Here is a 9,553-nt window from a genome sequence, read left to right as displayed (position 1 = left end):
TGTGTGTGTGTGTGTGTGTGTCTGTGTGCGCGCACATGCATGTATTTTAAAAAATGCATAAAACATACTCTGATGGAGGTAAATGACTGTGTATTTCATCTAATTTATTGGAAGCAAAGTACTGTTCTAATGGAAAGGAGTGACACATGCGAGGCAGAGGACACGCTCATCCCAACCACCCACAGGCCCAGGTGCCTGAGACAGACGAGCCAACAAATGAGCCCTTTCTAGCTCCTGTCCCTCTAGATGCTAGAGCTGAGGAAGCGGGTTCATGCTATTCAGGGCCCAGCTTCTGGATTTTGTCTCTCCTGTTCTGCCCTGTCAGGAATTAACACCTGGTAGGATTGATTACGAGTCATGCTCGTGTCTGTGGAGACGTGGATGGCTGACTATCTTGGATGTCTAGACAATACACCAAAGGTGTGGTGAGGAGGCGTAGAGGGCCTGCTTCTTACTGAGGGAGTGAGACATGAGCTCCCTCAAAGAACAGAGGGCCACCAGGGAAAGGAGCTGGGGAAGGAATGCCTAGTGGACATGACACATGTCCAGGGACAGTCCCACTGACCAGGGACAGCTCTGATTTCAGTGTCAACATAGACAGTGCTCCCTCCCTCTGACCTCGAAGTTCCCCAAAGTGTGTTCTTCTAGTTGTGGGAGATATTAATAAGTCTTAGGAAGGAGAGAGTAAATGAGATCTATGACACATAAGTTTGGGAAATAATGAATAAGCAAAGAGTAATGGAGAAAAAGAAACTTTGACTTAGAAACAAAGCTGACAGAAGTCACTTCTTATCTGCTAAGAATGGTGCCTGGTTTACATCAATAAGAAGACACATACCCTGGACTCCATCCACTCACAAGGACAGAAGAGGAAAGGAAACGGTAGGAAGGAAACGACAATTTCCAAGCCTCTGCCACCTTTTCTGTGTTGATAGAGGGCAAGTCCTGGAGTAGACGGCCCTTTGTTTTAACAGAGATGTATGTTCCTGTGCCCTGGTTTGCTGGGGACTTTCCTGGTGAATGCCTGTTGTTCCAGCAAAGTTACTATTAGGTCCCCTTTCACTCTCACAAGTGTCATAGTTCGGATGATAAATTATGTGGTGACCTACTATGTGGTCACAAGGCTTTGAAAGTACAAAAGTAGGTCCAAGAGACCAAGTAAGGAAGGGAAAGCAAAGTTGTTTTGTACAATAAAGTGAAGAGAATGCACTTGGGGTCGAGGAGGAGGAGACTGAAAGAATTGTGAGTTAGGGAGATAAAGAGAACATTTTGGGGGAAGGGGGCTGAAATCACATAAAAGACTTCCAGTGCTACACACCTCAGTAAAGTTTGCTGAACACACCAATGCCCATGCGGGTATTTTGGGGAAGGGGAAATCATGCAAAGGGGACTGAAATCCACATCTTGGTCAGCATAGAGCACAAATAAGGGGGAAGTGGTAAGAGGTGCAATATGAATGAGTTGGACAATTCAGGGGGAGGCTGAACTCAGAGCCGCAAGTGATTGGAAAGTGAACAAAAGCCTTCTGGAAATTCTCAGATACTTCAGGAAGGGCACCAGAGTTTCCAAATAACCTACAATTGGGAGATTGAGCCAATTGCGTTTAAATCTCAATGGAGAGGTTCACCTCAGCATAAATCTGGGTTGTAAATGTAAACAGGTTTCTTTATTGCAAGACATCTCTGAGACTTCAATATGTACTTGTGAATAGCCATGTACGAGTATTTATTATTCTTTAAACTCCCTTTTGCTTCCCCATGGAGCATCTCACATGAAAGGAAGTATTCCTGGTACCACCCTATGGGAAGAGCTTGTTTAAAGGGGCACCTGCCCCAACGGCACTGTCACAGGGGGACCCCAATGACCAGGCTAACTTTGCTTCTTCCCAGGGGGGGTGCAGAGTAGCCATTAGACTTTCTTGTGGACAAATGGGGTGGCCGTGCCCAGCCTAAAGCCAGGACACCCCCTCTTCCAGCCTTGATTTTTGCCCAACTGCCTGGAATTATGAGGGAAGCAGCAAGAGACATCTCTCTGGGGCAGCAGCTCTCAGCTGGGGGCAATTTTACTCTGCCTCCCATTTGAAAATATCTGGAGACACCTTTGATTGGTGGGGCGTGTGTGTGCTCTACTGGCATCTAGTGGGTAGAGTCTGGGGATGCTGTTAAACATCCTACAATGCACCGGACAGCCCCCCACAAAATAGAATTACCCTGCATAAAATGTCAACAGTGCTGAAGTTGAGAAACCCTGCTCTGGGGTCTTCCTGGAGCTCAGGCGTGAGCCTCCCCTGGTGCTGGCTCCTAGAACTGTCTAGAAGATGTTGCCCAGGCTCCCTATGCCCCACGCTTGGGACCTACGGTGATTCCAACAATAGTAAAATGAGCCCTAAATAATGATTAGGAAATCTCGGTCACTAGAAGGATGGATGACCAACCACCCTGATATGCCCACAACTGTCCCAGTTTTAGCCTTAAGAGTTCTAGGTTCCAGGAAAGCCCTCTGGTCTGGGCTATTAGCTTCTAGGACTCTCCTGAATTAGCCTTTGTGATTTTGGAGCAAGCAGTTGCCCTTCTCAGTTAGGATGGGAGAATTCCGGACTTTTTCAGCTAAAGCCCAGAGGGAGGTGAGTTGTATGCTCCAAGGAGGCCCAGGTCTTGAGCACTAAGCAAAATTCCTCCAGATCTTCTTCACAAGAAGTTGTCCACACCCTCAGCCGGGTGGGGTTATCTGTCTTCCTCTCCTTGCCAGCCACTGCACCCATGCTTCCTGCTTGCATCACTCTCACAGGAACTGCTCGGTGCATTTTGCTGAAGGAGTGAATGGGTGTGCTCTTCTAGAAGATTCTTGGGAAATTCTGCTAAGTGGGCTGAGGAGCTTCTCAATATTTGGTCATCTTGGCAGTTGTTACTTCTCCCAGGGAAACCGTAATTCTGCAAGTCTCCAAATCTCCCCAAAGAAAATGTATGTTCTAACAAAAGCAGGGATTTGGAACATGAAACACTTTGCAAAGTCCTGAGAGAAATCTCTGTGTGACTGGAAATGCAACTCACTTGCTCTCTTAATGTCTCTTTTGGAGGATAGAAAAAGCCAGCTTCTTAATGCCCAGCAGGAAGGAGTATTTTCTTACTGATATTATTTAGAGTTACTGGCTCATGGTGATAATAAAAAGCAAGCTGCCTTTAATTTATTATTATTATTATATTATTATTATTATTACTATTATTATTTTAAATCCTTTACAGACAATGCACCCCTTTCATGCCTGCTTCCAGGATGGACAGCTTCCACCGCCACTTGTCCCACCCTCTTGGCTCACCACTCTCCTGTCAGCTGTCAGTCTTAGCCCTTGACTTACCACGTAAATCCTTTGTCAAGTTAACGAATTTTCCTAAATTGGGGTTTTTCTCGTCTATAAAATGAAAATAATAATAACTACCTCACAGATAGGTATTAGCTAATGATGTTATATGAAAATATTCTGCAAATTATAAGATGCTATAGAAAATGTAAAGAATCATCAACTGATCACATTACAGTTGATAATGTTATAAAGAGTTACTTCTCATTGATTAGTTGAATGGACTAGATCAGCAGGACTATTCTGCCATCATTAGAAGGGAGTGGCCATTATCAGTTAACACATTTTTTTTTTTCAGAACCTGTTTCATTTGGCAATAGCTCCTCAGAAACAGGAATTCAACAAATATATCAATCTCTGGCCCCTAATTTTTCACTTCCTTGGGAGTCAATGATCCAGGTGGGGAGTCAAAACACACAAAACAGTGGAAGAAGATTTGTTTGCAAACTAGGCTAGCCCAGATGGAGGAAAGGACACACACAGTGTGCAGAGGGCTGAACTTACAAAAGTGATGTGTGTAGAGGGATGGTCCTTGTTCCCAAAGGATTCTTGTTTTCATAGGAAGATGTATTTTAGGCTTTGTAAAAATTGTTTACTCTCTTAACATACTCTGAAAATATTTTTCTGGACATAGATGTTAAAAAGTTGATTTACTAAATTAACCGAGGTCCTCTGGATGCATCCAGCTGGGGCAATCTTGACTACACAAGGAAACAACAATGATGATGATAATGGTATATACTGAACCATCTTTATAATGTGCAAACCCTTATATAGTCTCTACAGACATACTGTGAGTGCCTCACACGTATTAATTCACATAATCTTCACAACAGCACTTGAGAAAGTGATTATTACTGTCATCTCCAGGAAGTTGAATCACAGAGAAGTTAGGTAACAGCAAGATGGCAGAGCCAGTCCAGCTTTAGGGTCCGAGTCCTACCACTCTACTGGCCCCCTGTGTTCTCACACTGAATGCGTCAGGAACAGAAAGCATCCTGCGGCTCCACCATTACTCCCCATCTCACCCCGCTCACCCACTTTCCCAAACTAAAAACGATTTAGTCACTTTGGAATTCTCTTCCTTCCACCTTCACTCCAAGTAGTTCAATCACTAAATCCCCACTTCTACCTCCTACATATTTAAAAAATCTGTTTAATTGCCTCTGTCTTTTTCTTCTCCAATCTACTCACCACACTAGACCCAGAGAGTTCTTCAGAAAACCAACTCTGTTCTGGCCTCTCTTTTATCCATCAGTGCATCATCAATGGGCTCTTGTTTGTCCACTGGCTAAATTCAAACTTCTTAACAAGGCCCTCTGTGATCTCTCCCATGCCCACTCTGCAGCCTCATCCCTCCCCCCCACGCGCTTCTCCTCTCCTTTTATCTTGGCTGGCTCTCAGTGGTTCAGATGCGCCGGGCTCTTTCCACACTGAGCCTTCTGAGGACTTCTCTGACCAAAGGCTGTGATGAGCCCCTCTGCTGTATGTTTCCTGCCTACCTTTAACTTTCTCTAATATAGCATTTATCATACCTTTGTGTAATTTATCTGAAATCCATGCTCCCAATTGTACGAGGATAGGGACCATGTCTATCTCTTCACCTCCGTCATAGACCACCATGAAATAACAGTGAAATGACTGAATGAATAGCAGAACCATTTGGAGGGAATAACACAGTGGCCATAGTGGCAAAGCCCTCAATATTTTATGTAATTCTTTTTAAATGTCAGCTGTATTGAGATAGAAGTCACATACCGTACAAGTCACTCAGTCAAAGTATACAATCCAATGGTTTTCAGTTTATTCACAAAATTGTGCCACCATCACCACAATCGATTTCAGAGCATTTTCATCACCGCAGAAGAAACCCGGCGCCCATTAGCAGTCACTCTCCATTTCCCCTCTGTTATTTTTTAAAGATAATAAACCTAACATTTGTAGAGTGTTTATTTTTATTTTTATTTTTCCCCCTCTTTCTTCCACCTCCCCCCCCCACTCCGGTTCAAGCCGTTGTTTCTCAGCCTAGTTGTGTAGGACACAGCTCCCTGGGCCATGCTGGGATTATGAGCCTTGCACGCCCCTCGGCTGAGGCAGTCGACGGTTGGCCATTCACGGCAGCTCTCGCCGGCTGCCGGCCACTCATGATGGCTGCCGTCCACTCACGCTGGCCACCGGCCAGCCCACGACAGTTCACTGCAGCCCAGCTCCAGGGAGAGTCGTTGTTCACGATCTTAGCTGTAGAGGACGCAGCTCACTGGCCCATGCGGGTATCCAATCGGTGACCCCGGCATTAGGAGCACGGCTCTCCAACCACCTGAGCCACCGGGCCGGCCCTGTAGAGCGTTTTATAGTTAACAGAGTACTTCCTGTGGGCTCTTGATTCTTGAACAATTCTGTGAGGGGGGCATTTTAATGCGCTTGTGTCGTGTGGGAGACCCTGCTCGCCGCGCCATTTGTCGTACACGGAGGCCTTCTCACCGCGCCATCATTCAGGCGGGGCGGCCTGCGGGGTCTCTGCTCCCGCTCCCCACACAAGAACGCAGGATATGGTGAGGCCGAAAAGGAACACCCACGGAGCCATAGGTAGGGGAGTCATACCACTATGGTCTCACTGGAGGCTGGGCCCACCGGACGCGTGACCTGCCATCTGCCTTTTTGCCAACCGACCGACCGACGACTCTTCTCCACTCTCTCCTCTGTTCCTCTCTCTTGGCTCTCCTCTTCCGCTCTCCTCGGCTCTGCTCGGCTCCTCGGCAGTCCTCGGCGCTCCTTCGTAGCCGCAGCAGTTATACCAGCGGCCAATCGGCTAACCGGCCACAGCCTACAGCCAATCAGCCACAGCCGACGGCCATTCACCACCCGAGCCAGCACCCCTCCACGTGAGGCCGAGAGCCTGTAAACTACTTTCTGGGGCTCTGTCCCCACAGCTTGTCACTGAGTGTAAACTTCAGTTTATGGAGTGAGACCTTTAATCAATAAAAAATTTAATCTGAAAGGAAGGGGGGTGGGTGGTGGCCGGGGCAAGAATCTCCTGTCTACAGATGCTGACTCTGGAAAGGCATGGGGCTGAGTGCATCATATGTGTTCTCATATGAACTTAGGGTGTCACACTGTACCTTAAGTCGTGGCATGATGAGTGTCTACAAAACTCATAATTAATATAGAAAGTCAATTAGGGGATACAGAAGATAGAAAAATATTGCATAAAGCAAATAGCTTTTGAAATGATAATAAAAGATCTGAATTTGAATCTTGATTCTGCTCCTTACTATAACTGTGAATTTGGGCAAGTTTATCTTCCCAGTTTTCAGTTTCTTCCTCTTAAAACAGTATCCACAGAATTTTTTGTGCAAGTTTGTTATGAGGATTAAATGAGTTAATGTTTATGAAGCAATTAGTACAGTTGTTGGTACTCAATAAATAGTAAAACATTTTAGTACTAATAGTAAACAGATTTGAAAAAATTAAAACACCCATGGAAATAATGGTATATAATTACTGAAAATGCTAATTTATTGCTATCCAGATTGTGGTGAAATGGACAAGCTCAAACACTGCTAATGGAATACATGTTCTAAAGGCAGAATGTCAATATGATGCAAAAGTTATAAAACCACTTTCCTTTGACTTTGATGTCTAGTCCTGGAATTTAATCCTAAGGAAATAGTCTAAAATAAGTGGGGGGAAAAAAGTCAGTGTGTACAAAATCATTTATTTTGCTGTCTCCAATAGTAAAACACTGGAAACAACTGAATGATGATTCAGGGATTGTTTGGAATTTAGGGTTGTTGTGCAGGGTGCCAGGCGGGGTCTCTGCTCCTGCTCCCCAGACAAGAACGCAGGACATGGTGAGGCCAAAAAGGAACACCCATGGAGCCATAAGTAGGGGAGTCATATCACTATATTCTCGCTGGCGGCATCCGCCTCTCTGCAATCCGCTCTTGTTAGCTCAGCTGCCATCTTCTTGCTAGCCCCCCATTTCCCTGCTAGCGTAGCCACAGCAGTTATATTAGTGGCCAATGGCTCACTGATTACAGCTGATGGCCAAGTAGCTATAGCTGATGGCCATCTAACCACAGTTGATGGCAATTTACTACCTGAGCCAGCACCTGTCTATGTGAGGCCGAGAGCCTGGAAACTACTTTCTGGGGCTTTGTCCCCACAAGGGTTATATCAGCAAGGTGGATATAAGGCAATTAAAGTACCATGAGACCCGTTTGGGCACAGAGTGACCCACATGTGCCCTGAGGTGGGAGGGATCCTGAAAAAAGAGAGAAAAGCTAGCAAAGTGTCTGAGATACAGCTAAAAGGGTAGGCGGCTGCCAGATAGTGGGAGCCTCATAGATTTGGTCAGGATCTTGGATTTCATCCTAAGTGCAATGAGAAGCCACTGGGGAGTTTTAAGCACAGAGTGACATAACTAGAATTGTGGGTTTTAAAAGCTCATTCACTATAATGTGGAAAATAATTTGGAAATCTATTTAAAAAAATGACGCCAAGTATGCAGGGAAAGCATTATGCAAAAATGTATTAGAGTGATTGGATAGCGAGTAGGATTTTTTTCCCCTTTTCAGAAATTCCCGAATTTTACCGTCACGCTGTTTTCATCCCTTAAAAACGGAGAGATAGAATTGATTATCGTGAAGAGAGCAGCTGTGTTCTCTGGGTGACATCGTGCAAGGGGGAAAGGGCTCGGAAGGGATGTGGTCTTAGAAACGTGTGGGGGTGGGATGTGAAAGTGTGTTATCCACCTCCAGCAGCCACTCCTCCACCAGATGATAAACTATCAAAAATAACTTCCTGTTGATGTTACAGATATTATAACTTCATTTATCACTGTTTTGATCTCCTCTTGAATCTTGTCTTTGGGGCTGGAGTCTGTCAGTTCAAAGCAGACAGAGGAGGGCTACATCACACAGGCCTTGGCAGATGAGCCCTGGGAAGGGGAACTCTGGAGGAGCAGCAGTGTAAATCGATTCCTGGAAGCCCGTGGCAGGAGCAGGCTAAGGGCCTTTGTGAGCAAATCATCATACCTTCGGCAAATGCATGTAGTTAAGCAGTGTGTGAGATGCAGGCATACCCCACGCATATATAACAGAGCGCTTTAATTCATCCACTCATTTGTCCACGCCACAAACATTTGTTTTGCACCTTCTAGGTACAGGCAGAGTTCTGGCACCTGGGGATACAGAAAAGAAGACATAGACCCTGGATAACTTACTTTGCTATTTAGAGCAGAGTCCTGGGTGATCTAATCCACAACCCCTTACCACGCCATATGATGAAAATGGAGTCCAGACAGGTCACTGAGGTCCAAATCAGGTTGACTTTCTATTGTTCCAACACTGTCTTAATGAGAGTACACATGTAGGACCCAAAATACATCGTGTTCAAAGATACTTAACAACTACATGATATTGTGAGCGTTGGAGTGGTATTGTGGAAGCTTCTGGTCCAAGAGTGGTCCACACAGAAAAGCAGAATGTGTGAATGTTACACGACTCTAGCTGTTAACACATTTACACTGGGCTTGTAAAAGGGTGTGTAAAAGGGTAGCTGAAGTAGTGAGTCAAGAATCTTGTCTTGATTCCCATAGATTAACTGTAGCTGGAGCTAATTATCTTGAGGCCATGGCAGAGTCAGGAGCAGAGAGAAATGTATATTGATACTGGCAGTACCTGGATGGTGAGGAAAGCCCAACTGGGAAGTCACTCTGTACAGCTTCCCAAAATAGAGCATGCCCTCCTAAATCCTGAGTGACAATGGGGCTTCATGTTCTTAACATAAGCTATGCAAAGGAAGAAAAACTATCTCTACAGACATACTTCCACAGTGAGCTGATGCTACATTGAGGGTCTGAAAACACTGAGAGGAACTCATACTTTCTAACTTTCATTTAGAAAATAGAAGTGTGTGTGACTACCATTGGTTAAGTGCTTTGCCTATTTATTTATATTATTTAACATTAAATAAACTTATGAGACCTTTAAAAAATAGGTATTTATTATTAAGCTGATTTTATAGATGAAAAAACCTGAGGTTCAGAGAGGTTAAGTAATTTTTCCCAAGTCACCCAGCTACCAGGTAGCAGAACCAGGATTCGAATCCAAATATATCTGACTCTGAAGCCATTATTCTACATTGGGTAACTTTTTCTGAGCAGGGAGGTGACATCACAAAGGCCTATAAAGT

This window comes from Rhinolophus sinicus, linkage group LG17 (assembly GCF_036562045.2).
Source record: "Rhinolophus sinicus isolate RSC01 linkage group LG17, ASM3656204v1, whole genome shotgun sequence".
Classification (NCBI taxonomy): Eukaryota; Metazoa; Chordata; class Mammalia; order Chiroptera; family Rhinolophidae; genus Rhinolophus; species Rhinolophus sinicus.
Note: the sequence above shows the minus strand (reverse complement) of the source record.